General features: G+C 42.4%; 1 protein-coding gene across 1 annotated transcript in view; it reads left to right on the top strand.

Annotated features, from left to right (window-relative positions):
* Positions 1 to 3,155: 3,155 nt before the first annotated feature.
* ADAMTS6 (ADAM metallopeptidase with thrombospondin type 1 motif 6) overlaps positions 3,156 to 23,686 on the top strand; it is a 1,724,075-nt gene continuing 1,703,544 nt past the window's right edge. Inside the window, exon 1 of the mRNA XM_086963486.1 lies at positions 3,156 to 3,219. The gene's annotated coding sequence lies outside the window, so the exon portion shown is untranslated. The remainder of the gene's footprint in view (positions 3,220 to 23,686) is intronic.

Here is a 23,686-nt window from a genome sequence, read left to right as displayed (position 1 = left end):
CTCTATATAAAGTCTACTTATTTTGTATATAAAACCTGTGTGGTATCCATTTGTAGTGTTGTCACTGGGTTACTGTATGTGGTCACAACTGCTTAACTTACAACGCCTCTGAAATAAGCCTTGACTGCTCGCGCCACGCAACCTAGAGGGTGAGCAGGGGTTATTTTAGGTGTGTAATCCCCTTTCCCTGACTAGAGGAAAGGGTCCCTATTTGTCACAAGTACCTACCTGTGCCAACCAGAGACCCCCAAATCTAACAGGCACTTATACATATATCGACCCTTGGTACACAACATGAGTAACCTTAAGCCAATCGTTCAATATTGCACGTGAGGCACCAAAGGAAACCAATACCCAGAGCTAGCAAAAAGACAACAACAAAACAACAAAGAAGCTCAAAGTGACAAGTTAAAAACTTTAACGGGACACCGGAGGGCTTACCTATCCGTCGGTACCTAGTAGTGTAGAGCCTGAAGCCGAAGGTGCAGCGATAACAGAAAACGCCTCCTTTTAAAATGCTACATTCGTGGTAACTGCCAATCACATCGTTTGACCTTGGACTATTGTGATCTTAGTACGAGAATCAAGAGCGCATACGTGTTATAATTACACTGTGATATCCCGCGCATGGCAACTCGTAGCAATATGCTTATTCACGCATGCGCTATTGGAAACATAACAAAACAACCATCCAGTCGATAGACTAAGTGAATTTTTTACCCAAAAAGTTTCCATGTTGCAAACATATTAGTAAACAGAGGCCGCGTGTGAAGTTAGAAGATGAATGAAAGTGAATATCATTGGGCTGCACAGTAAAAAAAGGTTGCAATGATGAAACTGATGTATTGTATAACAGAATGCATCGATCATCATTAACGATAAGGACTGGTACCATATTGATGTCAGACAGCAACATGCACCTGAAGGGTGTGCATAACACATGTCCCATAAAGGAATCAGTCGCAGATGAGGGGGTTATTTGTACCAGGCATAACATTGGTACAAAAAATTGAAACAAGAACTGATAATGGATACCCAGTCAGTTTTTTTGTGTGTGAGGTCCCTAAGCTCATATCCGTCATCATATTACTTATCGAGCTACAATAAGCTGCTGCACCTGGAGTTATAAAATATTTCTTATATCTCATTCTGTGAATCATTTAAACCATTTAAATTGGAACTAGTTATAGCAGGTATAGATAAACCAAATCATGTGAAACCTGCATAAGTCCGTAGAGTACCATAGGTACAGTCACTTGAAATGGGAGAGAGTACTTGAAATGTGGTGCCTCAAAGCAAAGTCAATATAGGTGAAGACCTATTCAGAATGACCATTATAATAGCAACCACAGAATATCATCATTTACACCTCTGATGTCAGTCCGTAATTTGTGTATCCACCATTGCTCACGCCAGAACAAGAAAGTGGTTGTATCCTTTATGTGTAGCGGAATGAACGGTTTTTCAAACACTGTCTACTTTAGATCACAGGGATTGTGTTTCACTGCAAGAAAATGATTGGTCAGTTTTGTAGATGATTTGCCACAACGGATGGTGCTCTTATGCTCGAGAATACGGGTATTCAACCGTTGAGTGGTCATCCCTATGTAGCGCATTGTTCAGGCGTGAGCAGTGGTGTGTACACAAATTACAGACTGACATCAGAGGTTTAAATGATGATGTTCCATGGATGCTGTTATAATGGTCATTCTGAATAGGTCTTCACCTATATTGACTTTGCTTTGAGGCACCACATTTCAAGTACGCTCTCCCATTTTGAGTGACTCTACCTATGGTGCTCTACAGACTTATGCAGGTTTCACATGGTTTGATTTATCTATACCTGCTATAACTAGTTCCAATTTAAATGATTCTCATAATGAGCTATAAGAAATATTTTATAACTCCAGGTGCAGCAACTTTTTGTAGCTCGATAAGTAATATGATGACGGATGAGAGCTTAGGGACCTCACACACAATTACTGACTGGGTATCCATTATCAGTTCTTGTTTCCATTTTTTGTACCAATGTTATGCCTGGTACAAATAACCCCCTCATCTGCGACTGATTTCCTACATGGGACCTGTGTTATGCACACCCTTCAGATGCATGCTGTTATACAATACATCAGTTTCATCATTGCGACCTTTTTTTACTGGGCAGCTCGATGATATTCACTTTCATTCATCTTCTAACTTCACACGCGGCCGCTGTTTACTAATATGTTTACAACATGGAAACTTTTTGGGTATAAAATTCACTTAGTCTATCGACTGGATAGTTGTTTTGTTATGTTTCCAATAGTGCATGCGCGAATAAGCACATTGCTATGAGTTGCCATGGGCGGGATATAGATCACAGTGTTATAACACGCATGCGCTCTCGATCCTCGTACTAAGACCACAATAGTCCAAGGTCGAGCTACGTGATTGTCAGTTACCACGGGTGTAGCATTTTAAAAGGAGGCGTTTTCTGTTATCGTGGCACCTCCGGCTTCAGGCTCTACACTACGTCGAGGTACCAACGTATAGGTAGGCTCTCCGGTGTCCCGTTAAAGTTTTTAACTCGTCACTTTGAGCTTCTTTGTTGTTGTCTTTTTGCTAGCTCTAGGTATTTTATTCATTTGGTGCTTCGCATGCAATATTGAACGATTGGCTTAAGGTTACTCATGTTGTGTACCAAGGGCCGATATATGTATAATTGCCCATACTGGTTGTTTTTGCTATGGTGATAATCATGGGTAGGATTCAACCGTCTTTTATAGTAAGGTTGGGTCTATGTGCAACGAACATATAAATGAAGTATAGGTGTCTTTGAAGCAGCTTTTGCTATGGTTATGGGTTGGACTCAATCATTTTAACAGCATAGGTTGGGTCTATGCGACATGAATAAATACATGAATTACTGGTGCTACTAAAGTAGCTCTTGCTGAGGTGATGATTGTTTTCTTGTTTAAGTTAATTTGATAACATTTCGCCAACATTTTGGCTGTATTTTTTATTTGTTTGTTTTTTGTTGCCTTGATTTATAGTCCTCCTCTGGGAGTTATACTCTTTATAATCATGCTTATCAGTAAGATTTACACTTATTGGTATACTTCTTAAGTGGATAAGACATGTTTTTTTAAATAAACTATTGTCATTGTCTTTTTTTAGAGAAGTGCCTTTTTCCTGAGCGGTTGCCAGGGAAAGGGGTGGTGACTTACCTAGTAGTTACGGGTAAGTGCATTCCTATATGTGTCCTCTTTACTATGTAACGCAACCAGTTTTCTGATGTACCTATAATCATAACAGTGACGAGACGTTTTGTGTTTTTGATTGTAGGTAATGCTTACCTTGCACAGACACTTCAAGACGTTTTGTGTCAATATATCCTTTTATGTTATAGGACGTGCACTCTTTGCAGCAGCATCATAGGTCCTGATGAAAGCCTAGCCCACATTTAGGCTTTATGGCTGAAACATGTTGACCGTATAGTCTTGTTTATATCACCTCAGTTTCGAATCCAGACCACTGGCGCACTGTGTTTTTAATACTAGCGGAGTACGTCCTATAATAAAGATTTTTTAGACGTCCTTGAGCTAGTTTTATCTCACTTTCCTGCACAGTTTTCACACATGTTCTTGTTTGCGCTGCGCCCTCACTCACACTATTAGCTCCTCATTTGTGGATTTAGTACATCCTAGATAACATTCAAAACATCTCTGAGTTCCTCCCTCTCAGAGAGGGGGTTGTAGCCCCCAGAGGAACTAGGTTTTTCCTCTGGTAAGAGAATCCCAAATGATGAAGCATGTCACCCATGGTGAGTGAGGGATTTCGTCCTAAAAAGGGAAATGCCAAAAGATATTTCTGTTGGGCGTAGTCACTGGTTTCGTTTCATATTTGACACACTGTATTTGGAATCTCTTAGTAGTGGTTTTCCGCACTTTTTTACTACTTTCATAGACCCCAGGATTTTGTATTGTTCTTTGTTCTGACTTTGGGGAATAAATCCTGTGTGGTCTCAAAACCCTCCCTAGGACCCTCTGGCTTTGAATCGTTTATTGTTATAGGTGTAACTACTGTACCTTTCCGACCCTGGGAGACCCCTGAGTCTATGCCAAGGACCTTAACTCGGCCAGTCGAGTAATTACCGAAAAGCCGATAACTCACTTTCCTTAAATAGGCTATCATTGACTGGTTTTCACTGAAATTTCTTTCAAGTGTGGAGTTTTGAAACTTTAAAATATTCATCCAAAATCAGCCAAATAACGAATTCTGAAATACTCACCTGTGATTAGGGGAGAAGCCAGTACTGTACCTTTTAGCCCTGTACTGAACCGCAAAAGTAATCCTAACTGTACTTACCAGTAACTTGAATTTACTTCCATAGGAAACCATTGGCTGTTTTTCTGTGAAATTTCTTCTAAGTGTCGATTTTTGCAAACTGCAAATATTCTTTAAAAACCGTACCCAATACTAAAACTTAATTACTTACCTGTCTTATGTAGAGGTCCCAGTGCTGAACCTAGGAGTCCAGTACTGGATTACATAGGATAAGATTGCTCGTTTTTCTGTGAAACGTTTGTGTCAACTTTGAAAATACATTTATTTTCTTTAAAAATCACAACTGTAACCAAAATGCTTTTACTTAACTGTTTACAGCTTAGGTCCCTAGACTGAATCCAGGATCTATTCCTGTGGTTAGAAAAGTAATCCTGAAAGTAATCGACTGCATTTATGTAGAAAACCAATTGAGCTCAATGTTAAATTGTGTTTAGAACTGTGTTGCCTATTGCTACCACTGTAGCTATTGTTCTTACAAAGTCTATTGTCTTTCTGCAAAGTAATTACCTGAAGTCACTCACATTGAGAAAAGTATATTTTGATACCTGTTGGTTCTAAAATAAAACAACTATATCTTTTGATATAAAAATAATTGGCCTAGAGTTCAGTTCTTGAGTGTGTGAAAGCTTTTGCTGACTGAGTGTGTACAACAAATGCTTTACACTGTCCTCTGATACTGCCTTACTGCTCGATCAAGCTACCACTTTAGAGAGTAAGGTCATATCTGACTTTAACCTCTGTTATACCTCTGGGGGATTGAGTACTCTATACAAACTGTACCTTATTTTGGTCCAGTAGATATAGAGCCACTTTTTTACAAAAGTTTACAGTGTTTCTTCGTGCAAACCGGTGTACACTTTTAAGTGAAGGTGGACATCTCATTCTTTTGGGGAATTAAGTATGTGCTTTGATAGTAACTTTACTTTTTCTAATCCTGGCATGTCAATGCATTTTAATAAACGTATGTACATGTTAACCGATAAGGAAGACGTCCTATCTAGCCCGCAGCTACTCTGAGAGTAACAAAATAGCCCCCTTTGTGGCATGCTTGGTCCAGGCGGCATCCTTGTGCATGGCCATACTGGCTGTGCGACCGTAACATGGAAAAGTTGCACATACCATGCATGACATAAAGAACACTTTTGCTTTTTACCACCGGCCTTATATATGACACATGTACCACAGATAGGCACACAGATGGATGAAAACATACAGGAGGCAGCCCTGACCAGATTGTCCAACAAGCAGCAAGTGAAACTGAACTCGCCAATTCAGTCGAGCGATATCACATTAGCCTTGAACTTTATAAAATGTTTCAGTGGCAGCTGATTCCACATCTTCTCAATCCTTAGTGTGAGGCATTCAGAAGAGGACAGCTGCCACTGACTGCTAGGCAGGCAGTGATGGCGGTGCTCCCAAAGGCGGACTGTGACATGCTCAAGGCTGGCTCCTATTGCCACTTTTACTACTCGACCTTGATTGCTAAATCCTAAAGAATATCGTTGCCAATAGGCTACTTGGTGTACTGCCTACTTTGATACATCAAATTCAGTGTAAGTTCGTTCCTGGCTGCAGCACTGTCCCCAGCCATAAATGTCTCTTCCACATCCTTAGCGGTGTCAATAATGGTTCCACTAGGGAAGATGCAGCCTCCAAAGACATGGACAAAGCTTTCAATTCCCTCGAGTAAACCTTCCTTTTTTTGGCTCTACGTCTCATGGGATTTGGTGGTGATATTATTAAATGGGTGCAGCATCTCTATTCAGCTCCAATGGCCCAAGTCAAGAAAGAAGGTGTGATCTCCTATCCCTAGCGTATGAAGTGTGAAATGCACCAGAGATGCCCTCCTCACCGCTGTTTGCGTTGACCCTGGAGACCTTGGCTTGTCATTTTCGGCGTGTTGGTGGAGGGACTGGAGTCTCTATCCATGGCCACACCATCTCACTTTACGCAGATGACATTTTACTATACATGCAAGATCATAACACAGGCCTGGAAACTCTCTTTGAAGAGCTGCAGACGTTTAGAGTATACTTTGGTATCCTCCTGAATGCAGCTAAGTCATGTCTTTTTCTGTAAGATTGTAGGGCTCTCTGGTGGGTCTCAGGCTCCAAGTGGAACACACAACATTCAAATGCCTACTGTCAAGATATACAGGGATATGTGCTACAGGGCAATCTAGGGAGAGCGTCAATGTCAAAGAGAACATTCATAATCTTTTGGTACAAGGTACCACCCTATGTAATAGGCTGCTTAGCTCTGGCCAAATGGTGCTGCTGTCCAGTCTGCTGTACTTCTTTGCAAACATTTCGCTGCTTCTCAACCTCCATTTTTTTCCTATAGCTCTCCCCACTGTTGATGGAATTGGCGTGAGGGTCAAACAGAAGAAAAGTGGTACTCAACTCCCTATATCTTGCTGTAGAGAGGATTGGGGACTGGAGTCCCTCATTTTGAATCATATTATCTGTTGGCGCAGGTCTAGAGTGTGGCAGAATGGTTTAGCCCAGGAGAGATATTCGAGCTTGCATAAATTAAGGATTGTCTGTCACTTGTTGATGTCTTGGTAATATGTGTTCCACAGGAAGTGTAGAACCGTAGCTACTTCTAAACGTTAGCGGGCAGCCCGATACAACTGGCCCTGATACTTGTGCTGGAGGTTATGTGTGGCACCATTCGCCTTGTAGGTCTCCCTATGGGCACTTTTGTGCTTCACCCAGCTGGCAAAAAGAGTGAACAGACCTCCTTGGACAAGTGCTGGGGTACAGTCATTGGATGACTTATATGATTCCAGCCATCTTATGCCTTTTGATGAAATATTACAGTTGTATTACTTTCTACATGGGCAACTCCTGACACATGCTGCAATGACCAAAGCTATTTGCACTCATGTGGAATTGGGGGCGGGACTGAGCCACTGACGGATTTGCTAATGCAAACGTTATGGACAATGGGGAACAGCCAACACTTTATTACATTCACCTATAGAGCCATAAGACCTGCCAGATCCAAAAATTTGGCCGCCTTTTTTTATTTTTATTTCAATGTATTTTTTATTGTTTTTACAACATAAACATAAAAACATATAGCATATAATCATCACGCCTTGTTGTTACAGGGTTGCAGTTCACAGTGGCTATAAAGCACATGGTACATTTACACAGTATATATACTTGACTGCCCCTCTATCCACTGTCACCGTAAGAAGAGAGTAGTGTGAGAAAGGAAGAAGGGGAAGGGATAGGGATTAAGGTAGCAAGAGAGAGCAGAAGCAAAAAAGGGTTTACGTTCTACGCGACAGAGTTTTGAGCCCTGTGTGAATGAGGTGACAGCCATTTGTTAGAATAGATAGACCTTATTCATGGCGGCTCGGACAGGTCTAGGAGCTTGTCCATGACCGCCCACATCCCCCTATTAGGTTGTCTCCATGGTGAGTTTCGCAGGGCGGTATTGTCCGCTCCCCGGAGGAAAGTCACCCAGTTGAGCCACCCCTTGAAAGTTGCTTTGGAAGTGTCCTTCCATTTGGTGAGTACTATTTTGACTGCCACTGTTAGTAGGAGATCTAGCAGGTCTCTGTCTTGCTGTGAGTGTAGGTTTGTTGTCATGAAAGCAGTGGCAAGGGTGACAAAGTCAGCTTTTAAGGTGCATCCCAAGGTTTTGTTAAGGAAGGCGAACATCTTTTCCCTGAATTTTTTAACATTGAGGCAGTGGTAGATGCTTAAGGGCTAAATCTGAAGGTGACTAGCATAAAGTACCTACTGACTTGGACTGGAACCAAACTCTACAGGTATGATACATCTCGATTAATGCTTGCTTCAAGCTAATACAATGTAATTACTTTCATAGAACATAGTTAACGCCCTCATGAATGCAGGTCATGTACCCTAAGATGCCGTGAAGTGCCCCTGGTGTGGACAAGAGGGGGCTGTGTTCATTCATATGATATTAGTCCTGTGGGGTCATGGGACGATGTTCGGAAGAAGTCACTAACTGCCTAATGGAGTGGACGGGGGAAAAGGGACCTTGGTTTGCCTATTAGGACTTATGACCAGAATCAAAGCCAGTAGATCCACCACTAAGTTTATAGACCTGGCCCTATCCCTTGTTAAACGCCTGATAGCCATGAATTGGAGATCTCCCAAGTGCTCTGGAGCTGAGGATATGGAAGGAAAACTCGCACAGATATGGCAGAGCTGAACTTGATGAATACTCCCGATTGTCGGGAGACATATTTAAGCCCAGATTGATGTTAAATTGGAAACCTCTCCTTTGGGCTATACAACATAAATCAGACATCAAACTTCCTTAAAGAAAGACATTTATTTATTTATTTATTAATAACATTTATAGAGCGCAAACAAATGCCCTTGGGCGTCTCAGCGCTAGCATATCTGCATGTACTTACTCCTGATGGAAGAGGGATCTATGTTTACTGATTAAACAGCCATGTCTTTAACTGCTTGCGAAATGACCAGAGTGATGGGCTTGTTTTTATTGACAGGGGCAAGGTATTCCATAGTTTCGGGGCTGATACCAGGAACCTTCATGTTTACCACTACGTGCACATTGTGGGCAGTGCAAGGCAACACTTTTGTTTATTCGGCCTGGCATACCTACATTGTGTGCCTTTGGGGCCGATTGTTACTGTATGTTTTATTAGTATATCAGACTATATTGATTGTGTTAACTAGATGCTGTCACGAGGGTCAGGGACTGGGTGTGTGGGTAGTTGACAAGTTGTTCTGTGCTAAGGGAAACCTGAATGCATGTTAGAGTAATCTAGCATCAATCCACTGTCCAGACTGTAACTAGAAATTATGTTTTGTCAATTATGTCCAATACTCTGATTGCCTGTTTTCTGTAACACAGAGTGTAAAATTAAAATCTTGATAAAAAGAAATTTAAAACCAAAGATAGGTAAGGAAGCCTTATTCTTTTTTTAACATTTGAGTCTCTGGTTTTCTGTGATGTGAAGCCTCTCACATTATTTTATGGCCAGCATTCTGTCCAGGATTTTCAGTGCAAGCAGGCACTTTTGTAAAGAGTTGAATTTCAGAGCCAAAACAACACTTCTTAGATATCCATGGCACCCTCACAGAGTAGCGAGTTACCCTCATGCAAGGCATTTCAGCACCTCTGGAGATAGAAGTGCTATACAAATACAATTACAATACAATATTTATTATATACTTCTCTCAGATTAACATTTCTCAGAGAGCGACTGTTCTGAATGTCACCTTCATTATACCTAAAATAATCTAGCGTAGGAAACATTTCATGACTTGAATATGAAAAACGAAATCGATGTATGCTTCATCTGGTCCCAGGCTATTGGAGTTACTCATAACTGCTTTCATCAACACCTGGTTTATTTGCTGTACCTCACATGAGTGTGAATGCCCATGTCACCGGAGTTGAAGCAAGATCAGTGACTTTCTAGAAGCACGATGTCCCCATTGGAATATGGCTGTCATCACCTAATGTTATTGAATCCCAATACTTAAGGCTAGAGTACAGCTAGGCAGTAGAGAAAGGGGAAGTATCCCACCTAGTATCTCCTGTAGTCCAAGTCTTTCTGTTCTCACTTACTACCAACATTGACAGTCCACATTCAGCTTAGACAGGGCCGCTCATAAGCTGATACACATGAGAAAATACCGGGACTGGAAATGATTTCAATAGGAGAGGGTTGAGAGAGCGCAATTTGAATAAAACGTATATCCGAGTCATATTTACAAGCATATCGTATAAACGTAGGAATGAAATGTATATCGAACGTGAAGTTGACGCTTATAGCATAAAGTTAACAGATGTGACCAAAGTAATATAGGAAACATAACTGTATTTACTCTTGAAAATGCATTAAATGTAGAAGGCCCGTATACGTAGTGGGCTAATGTAGAAATGTGTAGAAATGCTCACGAACAGAAGAACGTGCAAAGTAGAATTCATGTACATGTGTAACTTTAAATGCAGAAACGGCGAGAAATGTAATATGGAGAAATGTGCAGAGAGCATATATAACGATGTAACAAATGAGAATATAAAATTATATTCTATGTAATTTATATTCTATGTAAAATGTATTCACTTATAAGCAAAGGATTTGCTAAATGCGATCATATATAAATGTGTGTTAAAGGTTATACTGAGTAGAAGAAGTTTGTAGGAATGTTAGAAGAGTTTTAGGTCATTTGTGATTATAACCTGACTGACCAAGGGTTCGCAGGAGTGTAGTCCGCTGTTGGTAATTTAGTGGGCTCACAGGAGTCGTGAATAGCCTTGATGTGAACGTGCGAGCCAAGGAGTCTAGTTCTTGTTAGATTTAAGGTGACAATGTCGGACGAAGTTTATTGCCTAAACATGAGAGGAGACGCTTGGAATTTGAGTCTTGTTTTGAAATGACCATTCACAAGACCAAGAAAGGTTACGAATATAGTCGTAAAGAGTAAAGTTCTGATGAGGTGATAGATTTTGCTCCGAAAGTGTCAAATGTAAAGTTAATGAAGTCACCAGCAAGAAGACGAAGATGGCGTCTAAGGAGAAAGGTCAACTTAACGGACGACGCGAAGAGACGAAGCCATGGAGAGAGCTGAAAATGACATCATGGGGGAAAGTCCGTGGTGGGCGTCGAAGGGGCGTTCCACCCACACTGTGATTGTGTATTTTAGGGACAGCACCCCGGAGAGAAGATGGCGAGAACAGCGAGAGGCAAGTTAGAAAGCGCAGATGACTTGAGCAGATGCTCTGAGAGAGATCAGAGCGCAAGAGAGCAGTAGGCCGAGGACCCTTAGAGAGCGGATGGGTAGGCAGAGAGGATACTGCTTCTTAAACTTAAGTTACCTTTAGAGGCTAAGAGAGTTTGAACTTCTTAGGGAGTCAAACTGCTGACACCTTTTTAGGGTACTAGAAACTTGCGAAGTAGGGATGTCACTTAGTATAGAGTAGAGACAGATTTAACTTGTATTTCTTTCCTTTTGTAGATGACGCAACGGAACCACATCATATCTATGCTTTTTAATTTGTTGATTCTGGAACTGACTTTAATTGTATTCGTTTGTAGACTGAGGTTCTTTAGGGAATATATGTTCCTTCTAGTTCCTGTATATTTGCTGAATTTTATCCTGAGAGGATTGTATTTGCAACTTTTCTTAATTATATATTAAAACTTTTAAACTTCATCAGTTGTAAGTGGTTCTTCAGAGTTGCGTCAGTTTATGGGGTTTATCTAACCTATACAGGGGTTGTCTTTTACTCAATGACAGAAAACAAGCGATCCAAAATTGACGAATGAGATATGTTATCAAATTGATCATAAAAGATATTAAAATCTCATTCCCCGGAGTTGGTAGCAGAGGATGGTTTTCTTCTTGAGGAAGACAACCTAGGTCAGGTTTAGATTACCCCAAGGTCCCTAGTCATCGACGACCAGAAGAAGAATCCCTGCCGAAGAAGGTGCTGACGGTGCGTCGAGAGAAAAGCAGCAGAGTCGGTCGAGAGTGAGTATAAGGGTCATGCGTTGTAAGATTGCGGTGTTTTATGTTGTTCCTGTGTTGTAATGTCAAGCGGAGTTGAATGCCTGTAGTGTGATTGAGGGAAGGTTGTGAGCGCGCGCAACCGGATAAAATCTTATGTCCAGAGAGGACTTAAGTGGTTCGGGTGTATCGAACACCCAGAGTAATTCGTCTACCATTTAAAGGGGGTCATGAGGTACCATTGATCGCCCGCAGACCGATGATAGGGGGAGTGTTTGAGTGAGTGTATGAGTAACGCACGCTGGTCGTACGTTTACTGTGTGTAAGTAACCTATCAGTTGAGGCAAGCGTCTGACCGTCAGAGGGAAGACGTTTCGCCAGTTGAGGTAGCAATTACAGTTAGACTGTGGCCGTACAGTCAGAGAAAAGTGATCGCTTGGACGGAAGTAGTCATTTTTCGGCGTATGAATGAAACGCATGCGAGACCGCGAGACGAGTTGAGAAAGGAGGGAACTGCTGCAGAGGGGACAAGTGACGTCAGCGTAGAGCCGCGCTGAGATTGGTCGGTTGGCGTAGAACCGTGTTGGGATAGGCTGATTAGCGAGAGTCGCACAGGGATTGTTAGTTGTCATCGGGACGTAAATAAGGAAGAGAATTAATAAAGGAAAAATCGTAGATTATCAAAAATGAAGTGCTTTAAGAGTTTAAGGGCAATCTTTAAGAGAAATAGAAGAAACTTATATGCCGGAGAAGAAGCTCCACCAGAAGGCACACCAGCTTATCATATGGCAGTAAATGTAGGCTTACACTCGATACTATGGATCTCCGAGTGGAATAAGCTAACAGAAGGGAATAAGGAACTGACGTTTCCGAGATTCGGAACATTTAAGTTAGAAGTGTTGAACCAACTGAAAGCGGTAATGCTTTCAGCGAGACCTCTACCGAGGCCAACACAGTTCGAAGCACTTAGTGCATGGTTTAGAGCAGCGCACGAGAAAAGCTTAAAGAGACGCCAAGAAAGAGTGAGACGATCGGTAAAAGCAGTGCAGGATGCAAAATGGGATGAGGAAGCTAAGAAGTGGAGAGTGCAAAAGATAGAAGCAGACAAACTGTTCACCATGATAGAAGCTACGGGAGAAAAGAAACCTCTGGAAGAAGATGAGGATAGCGAGACAGAGGAGGATCTGATAGAGAGGCTATTAACAGATAGACCACCTCCGTACAACAGCGAAGTCGCAAGTCCCGTACTACAGCAAGAGGACGGAGCTAGGTGGGGGGAATATAAATCGCTCCCCACATCAGAGTGGGATCCCAAGAAAGATGAGGAAGCAACTCAATCTAGTCCCGAACAGAGAGTAGTGGGAAGATTCGTGGTCCAGAAGGTCCCAGAAACACACCATGCAAGATCGTATCAAATGCCAGATGCTTTACAAGTACCTGTTACCATAGGCCCTATAGTGTCAATATACAACCCAGAGGGGGTCCAGCAGGAGGAACAGGCAAGATGGGACAGGGAAAGGGCAGAGATGGAGAATAGGAACAACACGATAAATCCTCAGAGGCAGATACTAGCACCAGTGAGTCGGAGTACCCCATTAGATTCCGCAACGGGTCCCTGGATAGAACAAGGGGGTCAAAGAGGATCAATGGATTTGAGGGGACCGAAACCGAAATCCTATAAGGAATTAAGGGAATATCTGAAAGAATGGGATACTGCCGAAGAGGCTCGGAATAAAGGTTTAGAAACAGGAGCAGAGTGGAGAGACCAGGATAACAAGATCCTCTCTCATTGTGGAGCTGGCGAAAGCAGCCCGGAGTGGGAGAGAGGGAGTCAAGGAAGCAGGGGAGATACTTGCCCTACTACCAGTGGCAATAGGCAAATGTGCAACGACAGGAGTGCAGGGTGTGGGGAAGTGCCTCGCGTCACCTTTAGTGAGGGAGAACGAAGGACGCAGGAGTACCGAAACACTTTCAGATGCACACACCATACCCCGGATGAAAATGTGCAACATTGGAATCACGGGAACATGGAGAGTCGCGAAGGGTCTCGCCATGCGTCCGGTGATCAAGAACGAAGTCATGAGAATATAGGGAGTCGCGAAACGTCTCGCCATACATCCGGTGATCACGAACGAGATCGCAGGAGCATGGAGGGCCATGAAGGACCTTATCGTTTGTTGAGCGACACCAGACAGCAAGCGAGTTACAGTGGTTTAGAACAGCACGGAGGATCCTATCTCGTATCTGGAGAAACCGAGCCGAAAAGACGGAATGTAGGGTTGAGGGATGGAGCATTGTTCCACCACACCCCAAGGGAAGATGGAAAAGCTTGGGATCTAGAGAGGTGGGAACAAAGAGATGGAAGAAAAATTCCTCATAACTCACCTGTGCTTAGGCGTAGGGCGCATAGTGGAGGTGAGAGGGATGTAAGAGAACAACCTAGGACTGACGTACTGAGAGCTGAAATAAAAGCAAGACGCATAGATGTAATGAGTTTAAAATCAGACTTGGATGAAATAATTGACGGCACAGTGGCAATAGAAAGGTTAGAGCTGTACGATCCAGATGAAATACTGTTTTTATCTAAGGATGTTACTCGAAAAGCAAGGGCAGCTCATGAAAAGTTATCTGAATTAGCAGAAAAGTATATGATAGACATGTCACGAACAAAAGCCTTACAGGCCAACCATAGGCTGAATTGCACGGATCGGGATCTAGATGAGCGTAGAACGATTGGGCTAAGAGTACACATAAGGGAACTAATCATGTGTATCAGAATATGGAGAGATCTGGATAGATAGGAGGAAAAATGGTCCAAGAGGGGATCTGTCAGAAGGAGTGCACTTGTAAAGTCCCAGGATACAGACCTAATGCGAATGGAAGCTTTCCCTTTGCGAGAAATCGCGAACGGAAACTACATTCATGTACCCTGGAGCAGGGGGGATTTAGCGGCATTCACTAATTCTTTCCCGAAGCTTAGAGAGAACCCCGTGGAGTGGTACAAGCAGGTAGAGAGATTCGTGAAAATCTCTAAGGTACTGTGGATCGATTTGAACACTTTGTTCGATATCGTGGTACCCGGAGATTTGTGGACGGCATGCAAACTTAGTATTGAATGGCCCACTTGTGAGCCTCCGAGAGATACCCAGACAAACGGTCCATCAGACAGAGTCATGGAAAAATACGAGAGAGTAATAACATGGCTAAAAGAGAAAGTGCCGGTGCAGGACATAGACTGGGTTAAGATAGATCGAACAACTCAGGAGCCTAAAGAGACCGTTCATGAGTACTATGAGAGATTACTGAAAGCATTTAAACAGTACAGTGGATTGGACGTAATAGATCCTAAAGACATAAGACAGTTCGTGTCGAAGTTTGTTCTCGGATTGAGACCAGACATAAGCCTGATGATTCAACAGCATTTGATCTGCTGGCAGAACAAACCTTTAGATGAGATTCTGAGGTATGCAAGGTACTGTAGCGATGAGATAGACTCGAAGGCAAAGAAACTTAAGGAAAAGCTGATGTTGGTACAGATGCAAGCAGCTGGAAAGGGTGGACAGCGGCAACAGGGAACAGGAACGCCAGCAAAGAAACAGAATAATCAAAGCAGAGATGAGGAAGAAAGACCGAGACCGAGAATAGATATTGCGACACTGAAAAAGACAACAAGGTGCCATCAGTGTAACGAGGTGGGACATTGGAGACGCGAGTGTCCTTACAATGTCGAGACAGGCGAATTAGAACAGGAGGAGGAAGAGGTACAGAACAACGTGGTTAAGGGAGCAACTGTCCCGAAGGGAAAATTTATCAAAGGGGGGACTCAGACTCCTCGAGCCCCGTTTCCTCAACCGCCTCGCATTGCAAATGGAGGGAAAACCTATAGACAAATGCCATTGTTCGTAGGAGGAGAAGAATGCTACTACGTTGATCCTCTTACAGGGCAACGAGTGAATAGGGAAGAAGACTGTACTTTAGGAGCAGCCCTGGAAGTAGATCAGAGAGGACCATACGTAGAAGCCGAAGTAGCTGGATGTCCTACGACCTTTTTGGTGGATACGGGGGCCACTCGATCCACGTTGAGATCAGCGGTAGTCCCAGGTCTGCCGATATCAGGAGAGATGATTCAGGTGGTAGGAGTCGCAAACAAGAGGATGACGAATCCTCTGACGGAACCAGTGTCAGTGAAGATAGGGAATTACAGTGACGAACATCAGTTTGTGATCTGTGATTCTAGCCCGGTGTGTTTACTAGGAAGAGATCTGTTGTGTAAACTGAATTGCACAATACATTGCACACCTGATGGAGTAGAAGTGCAGACCAACGATGAAGATGCCGATTTTAAAGTTGTAAACTCGCAGGAATGCGTGGAACTATATCCTACCTTAACAGTGGAGGAACTTCCACAGGATTTGAGGGAGAAAGTGTCAGCTGAGGTGTGGGATTTTACTGGAGAAGAAATAGGATTGATCAAAGGGGTAGAACCAGTAAAGATCATGGTAAGACCCAATGCCGAGTACCCAAGAACACCACAATATAAGTTGACACCGGAGACGATTGCAGGAATAAAGCCTGTGATCGAATCCATGATTAAACAGGGAATACTGAAGGAGATCGTGGGTAGTCCATGTAACTCCCCGATTATGGGTTTACAGAAGCCTAGTGGAAAATACAGAATAGTGCAGGATCTTCGAAAGATTAATAATATTGTTGTCTCATGTTGTCCAGTGGTACCGAATCCATCAGTGATATTGTTTCAGATACCGTTCCAAGCTGAATGGTTTACAGTGATAGATTTGTGCCAGGCTTTCTTTTCGATTCCTTTAGATGAAGATAGCCAGTATCTTTTCGCTTTTAAGCTGGAAAATCGCGTTTTAACATGGTGTCGTATCCCTCAGGGGTATACAGAAAGCCCATCGATTTTTAACCAGCTACTGAAGAAAAATCTTGAAAGTCTAGTACTGCCCAAGAACTCAGTTCTGGTCCAGTACATAGACGACCTCCTAGTTGCGTCAGAAACTGAGGAAGCTTGCAGAGTAGACACTATCACCTTACTAAATCACTTGGCCGAGAACGGGCATAAGGTGTCTCCAAGTAAATTGCAATATTGTCTTACTGAAGTGCAATACTTGGGCCATAGGATTGAAAAGGGAAAACGGAAGGTGTCTCCAGACAGAATAGAGGCGATCATGAAAATGAACGCGCCTAAAACACAGAGAGAAGTCAGGATGTTTCTAGGCATGGTCGGTTATTGTCGACAGTGGATAGCCAACTTCTCACTGAAGGCAAAGCCGTTATTACAACTGACGCACAAAGGAGTGAGTGATCCGGTACCATGGGACAAAGACTGTTTGATGGCGTTTTTGCAGCTGAGGGAGGACTTGTGTCGTGCCCCGGCTTTAGGAATGCCTGATTACACAAAATCATTCTTGCTTTACTGCTGCGAGAGAGAGGGTTGCGCTTTAGCAGTTTTGGCCCAGATACATGGAGATGCGCGTAGGCCAGTTGCGTATTTTTCGGCTACATTAGATCCAGTAGCCGCAGCGTTGCCCGGATGTCTCAAATCCGTTGCTGCAACGGGTGTCAGCATTGAACGTTCTGAAAGCGTGGTAATGGGACATCAGTTAGTGGTGTACGTACCGCATTCTGTGGAATTGTTAATGACCAGGACTAAGACTCAGCATCTGACAAATAGCAGGCTCACACGCTACGAGCAAGTCATACTGGCTGCCGAGAATGTGACCCTAAAGAGATGCTCCGTCTTGAATCCTGCAACTTTGATGCCACTTCCAAATGAGATTGATGATGAAATTTGTACAGATCATGACTGCCTTGATGTGACTGAACTATGCACCAAACCGAGACCAGATATCGTAGATGAGCCATTGACTGACCCCGATGAAATTTTCTTTGTTGATGGTTCATGCGTAAGAGACGATATTGGTCAGCTGAGAGCAGCTTATGCAGTTTGTACAATTACCAGAGTTATAGAAGCCGCTTGCCTGGAAGAAGTACACTCCGCTCAGGTAGCTGAAATTATTGCTTTGACGCGTGCCTGTTTAGTAGGTAACAAACTTCGAGTCACCATATACACCGATAGCCAGTATGGTTTCGGGGTAGTTCACGATTACGGGCAGTTATGGTCTCAAAGAGGTTACATGACCTCCTCGGATTCTCCCATTAGGAATGGAGAATTCGTGAGACTATTGTTAGACGCATTGCAAGGTCCGACAGCCATAGCGGTTGTCAAATGTGCTGCGCACACGAAGAATGTAGACTTTGTGTCGCAGGGCAATCGCTATGCTGACGAGGTAGCGCGTTACTGCGCAGAACAAGGATATTCTCACACTGATGTGAAAGTGGGGGGAATCCAAGAAAGAACTGAATTGACAATGTTGTTAGACACTGTAGATACGTGGGATGAGCTAAAGAGTGTTCAGGAAAACGCACCAGATGATGAGAAAAAGGGCTGGGAAACAGCTGGGTGTATAAAAAGTGAAATGAACTTTTGGATCTCTGCCGATGGGAGAGCAGTTTTACCAAACAAACTTGTTAGTCCAATGGCAAGGAAATTGCATGGATCAACACACATAGGTAGAGATGCCATGGTGAGAGTATTCAGACAAACGTGGTTTAACCCAAAATTCAGAGTAGCGGCAGAAGCAGTATGTCAGCGATGTGCGATCTGTCAGCAACTAAACGTAGGAAAGAGAACACCAGTCACATTGAGTCACATTGGGAGGTCTGGGGGGCCTTTCAATAGAATGCAGCTTGATTTCATAGAAATGCCTAAATGCAACAGACTCAGATACGTTTTAGTGATTGTCTGTATATTTTCTAGATGGGTTGAAGCTTACCCTACACGTAGGTGCGATACACTTACAGTAGCAAAATTGTTACTTAGAGAATTGATACCGAGGTTTGGGGTGCCATCCTCTTTGGAATCGGACAGAGGAACTCATTTCAACAGCGAAATAGTGAAGATGCTATGTTCAGCTTTGAGTATCGATCAGAAACTCCATTGCAGTTATCGACCAGAAGCTTCAGGGATTGTAGAACAAATCAACAGCACAATAAAATCCAGACTTGCCAAAGTTTGTTCATCAACATCCCTGAGTTGGCCAGACGCACTACCAGTGGTTCTTATGAGCATACGTAGCACACCAGATAGAAAAACAGGTCTCTCTCCACATGAAGTGCTAATGGGGAGAGCTATGAGATTGCCATCGGTTCCGACTGCAGCGTTATTGAACATCACAGACGACTTGATCTTGGACTACTGCAAGGGACTATCTGATGCCATTAATTCTGTGTCCCTCCAGGTCCAGGCTGCAGAGGTCCCATCAGCACAAGACTTGTGCCATGACCTGAGTCCGGGGGACTGGGTCTTGGTGAAAAAGCATGTCAGGAAGAACTGCTTAGACGTGCGCTGGCGAGGACCATTTCAAGTCATACTTGTCACGAACACTGCAGTGAAGTGTGGAGGCCTGCCAAATTGGATACATGCTTCACACACTCGAAGAGTGCCAACACCTCTAGAAGAAACAGCTCCTCTCTCGGATGTGAGTCCAGCGGAAAGCGGAGAAGCCATAGAGGGAGAAAACCAAGCTGTAGAGGTGATCGAAGAGGCTGAGACTGTGTCGGAACAGGTCGACGAAGGTCAGGACACCAGTGAGACCGAAGTCGCCTCAGGAGAAGAAGGTAACTGGGAGATCGAATCAGATACTGAACAAGCTGAGAGTGACCAAGAGACAAGTCCAAGAACAAGGAGCAGGAGGACAAGGAGTGACGAAGCTAGTTGGCCAGAGAGAAGGAGAAGGCCAAGCTTAAAGGCACAACAGGAGAAAACTCTTGTCCCAATCTCTGAAGAGTCGGATCAAGAAGAGGAAACTACAGACTCAGGCACGGAGAGTCCAAGAAGATCGAGGAGGGTACGTGTGCCCTGCAGAAGGTACGCCACCCCAGAGTGGACTTATCTAGCAGATGTCTTGGGGACAGAAATCTGGGAGAGTGAAGGAAGTGAAAGTAATCGATCACGATCCATTTGTGGCAGTGGAGATATGGATGTTGACTCCTGGACTCGAGACTGAGGGATTACTGACTTTCACACTTCCCATACCCCCATACCTAAGTCGGATCAAAGACCTAGTGCTAAATCGATTACAGTTTCCGACTTTTGGTCATCAAATTTCGGAAGAAGAAGAAAAAGTCATTCGTTTTGAACTATTGGAACTTGTTGTGAAAGCTGCAGGTACGAGAATAATTGTTGATGTATAAAGACTTTTGTATATAAGTTATAAAGAAGAAGATAACCTAGCGCCGAGTGGAAAGAAGAATAAAATTAGGGATTACATTTAGAGGACGGAGAAGGGTTAGGGTTGTCTGTTGTTAAAGATAAAGAGACATTGTTGCGAAAAAGAGACTTTGGTTGATAAAGAGCACTTTACAAACAGAGAAAGAAAATAAAGCAAATAAAGCAAAGACTGGAAAAGAAAAGAAAAACTTTTTCGTAAAAGAAGGAGTTACGCTGTTTGACAACATGGAGAACGACAACCCAAACCGAAAAGCTAAATGCATAATAGGTACACTTATAGCAGTAGTAATTTTTCTCATAATCACAGTAGTGACAATATCATACATAATAGGACATGAAACTGATAAAGAAATAGCGGATGTAAAGCCTGTAACGACTTTGAAACCTGCTCTTGATGGGAAGAAGGAGGAGAGCAATGTAATTCGTGAAAAGGCGTTACTGGCAGATGAAGCTCGTAGGTTACATGTAGAGGAGTCACAGGGAAACTTTAGGTCAAATGCATATGCCAAACTATTATACGAGTATATCGATGCCATGGAGGCCAAAGATTGCTACGTTTGTATGCAATTGCCGGCTTCTGTAGATGAGGGCATCCGATATCATCATCTCCCACTGACTTATGGGATAACATGTAGTTTACTGCTTAGTATATTTTATGGTAGAGAAGGGTTTGAGTACTACTTTTCAAATTATGATTCGGTACTGCCTGAAGTTCCGAATTATAAACAAATGAATAAGTGGGACTAGCCAAATTCTTCCTTCCTTGGGATACATTAGATACATCATACGCACGCAGAAATAATCTGACTTGCAAAGTGTCAGAGATTGAGAAAAAGTTCATAGGACAAGTGGATGACCGATACAAAAGGCAGAAGATTCTAAAAATGTCTGGACAGTGGAAAACTGATTGGACCGAAGAAGAGAAGGCACATAAAAAGAAAGGGAGCAATGGTCCAATAGCTTTGGATAGAATGCAGAAAGGAAAGTTATGTTTAACTCGAAGCAAGACATATTATGAGAGTGTATTTGTGGGTGAAGTAAATTGCGAACATGCATTCAGGTTGGAATACTATACTAAAGATTTCATGAAGGAGATGCAGGTGATTCCTAATGTATATTTTGTATGCGGAAGAAATGCTTATGTAAAACTGCCTGACAATTGGTATGGTTCGTATTACTTGGCAATTGTCTTCCCCAAAATATATCATGCAAAGGATTTAGCGATCATAGAAGGAAAGGCTTCGACAAGAACGAAAAGAGAAGTAGGAGATGCAGAAGTAGTAGGAGACGTATTTGGAGCGATGTTTCCTATGTTAGGTTTAATACTTAACGATGTTAAGATCAGGAGACTAGCTACAGTTGTAGATAGATTGTCTGCAAGTACTGCAAGGTCATTAATGCTAGTAGAAGGCGAGATGCAATCGTATTAGAGCAATGGTTCTTCAGAATCGACTTGCTCTTGATGTGCTATTAGCAAAAGAAGGCGGAGTTTGCAAGGCTTTGAAGGTCCAGGAATGTTGTACTTATATTCCTGATAATTCAAAACCACTTGAGAAGGTCATAAGAAACATTACACAGATTCATCAAGAAATCGAAGATTTGACAAAAATAAATGTTTGGGAAAAAGTAGGTAATGGAGTAGGAAAGGTTGGAAGTTGGTTTGCCAACCTTGGTAAAAGCATTGTATGGTATATATTAAAACCTGTATTAATAGTATTAATTTGTATAATCACATTGTTAGGATTTGTGAAATTGTATAAATGGTATAGGACGAACCGGTTACAAAGGTCCATGAGAGAACAAGAAAGGAGATTAGCTGCTTTACAAGATCAACAGTATAAAAGTTTTGAGAGCACTTGAAATGATGAAAAGAGGAAATGATGTAACTAGTTCTGTGTAAAGGTGCTATTCAAATTGCATTTAGTGATGACTCCTAAAAGTCATCAAAGGGGGGAACTGAGAGAGCGCAATTTGAATAAAACGTATATCCGAGTCATATTTACAAGCATATCGTATAAACGTAGGAATGAAATGTATATCGAACGTGAAGTTGACGCTTATAGCATAAAGTTAACAGATGTGACCAAAGTAATATAGGAAACATAACTGTATTTACTCTTGAAAATGCATTAAATGTAGAAGGCCCGTATACGTAGTGGGCTAATGTAGAAATGTGTAGAAATGCTCACGAACAGAAGAACGTGCAAAGTAGAATTCATGTACATGTGTAACTTTAAATGCAGAAACGGCGAGAAATGTAATATGGAGAAATGTGCAGAGAGCATATATAACGATGTAACAAATGAGAATATAAAATTATATTCTATGTAATTTATATTCTATGTAAAATGTATTCACTTATAAGCAAAGGATTTGCTAAATGCGATCATATATAAATGTGTGTTAAAGGTTATACTGAGTAGAAGAAGTTTGTAGGAATGTTAGAAGAGTTTTAGGTCATTTGTGATTATAACCTGACTGACCAAGGGTTCGCAGGAGTGTAGTCCGCTGTTGGTAATTTAGTGGGCTCACAGGAGTCGTGAATAGCCTTGATGTGAACGTGCGAGCCAAGGAGTCTAGTTCTTGTTAGATTTAAGGTGACAATGTCGGACGAAGTTTATTGCCTAAACATGAGAGGAGACGCTTGGAATTTGAGTCTTGTTTTGAAATGACCATTCACAAGACCAAGAAAGGTTACGAATATAGTCGTAAAGAGTAAAGTTCTGATGAGGTGATAGATTTTGCTCCGAAAGTGTCAAATGTAAAGTTAATGAAGTCACCAGCAAGAAGACGAAGATGGCGTCTAAGGAGAAAGGTCAACTTAACGGACGACGCGAAGAGACGAAGCCACGGAGAGAGCTGAAAATGACATCATGGGGGAAAGTCCGTGGTGGGCGTCGAAGGGGCGTTCCACCCACACTGTGATTGTGTATTTTAGGGACAGCACCCCGGGGAGAAGATGGCGAGAACAGCGAGAGGCAAGTTAGAAAGCGCAGATGACTTGAGCAGATGCGCTGAGAGAGATCAGAGCGCAAGAGAGCAGTAGGCCGAGGACCCTTAGAGAGCGGATGGGTAGGCAGAGAGGATACTGCTTCTTAAACTTAAGTTACCTTTAGAGGCTAAGAGAGTTTGAACTTCTTAGGGAGTCAAACTGCTGACACCTTTTTAGGGTACTAGAAACTTGCGAAGTAGGGATGTCACTTAGTATAGAGTAGAGACAGATTTAACTTGTATTTCTTTCCTTTTGTAGATGACGCAACGGAACCACATCATATCTATGCTTTTTAATTTGTTGATTCTGGAACTGACTTTAATTGTATTCGTTTGTAGACTGAGGTTCTTTAGGGAATATATGTTCCTTCTAGTTCCTGTATATTTGCTGAATTTTATCCTGAGAGGATTGTATTTGCAACTTTTCTTAATTATATATTAAAACTTTTAAACTTCATCAGTTGTAAGTGGTTCTTCAGAGTTGCGTCAGTTTATGGGGTTTATCTAACCTATACAGGGGTTGTCTTTTACTCAATGACAGAAAACAAGCGATCCAAAATTGACGAATGAGATATGTTATCAA

Source organism: Lissotriton vulgaris, chromosome 3_1, assembly GCF_964263255.1.
Source record: "Lissotriton vulgaris chromosome 3_1, aLisVul1.2, whole genome shotgun sequence".
Lineage (NCBI taxonomy): Eukaryota > Metazoa > Chordata > Amphibia > Caudata > Salamandridae > Lissotriton > Lissotriton vulgaris.
This window is presented reverse-complemented; position numbering and strand designations above follow the sequence as displayed.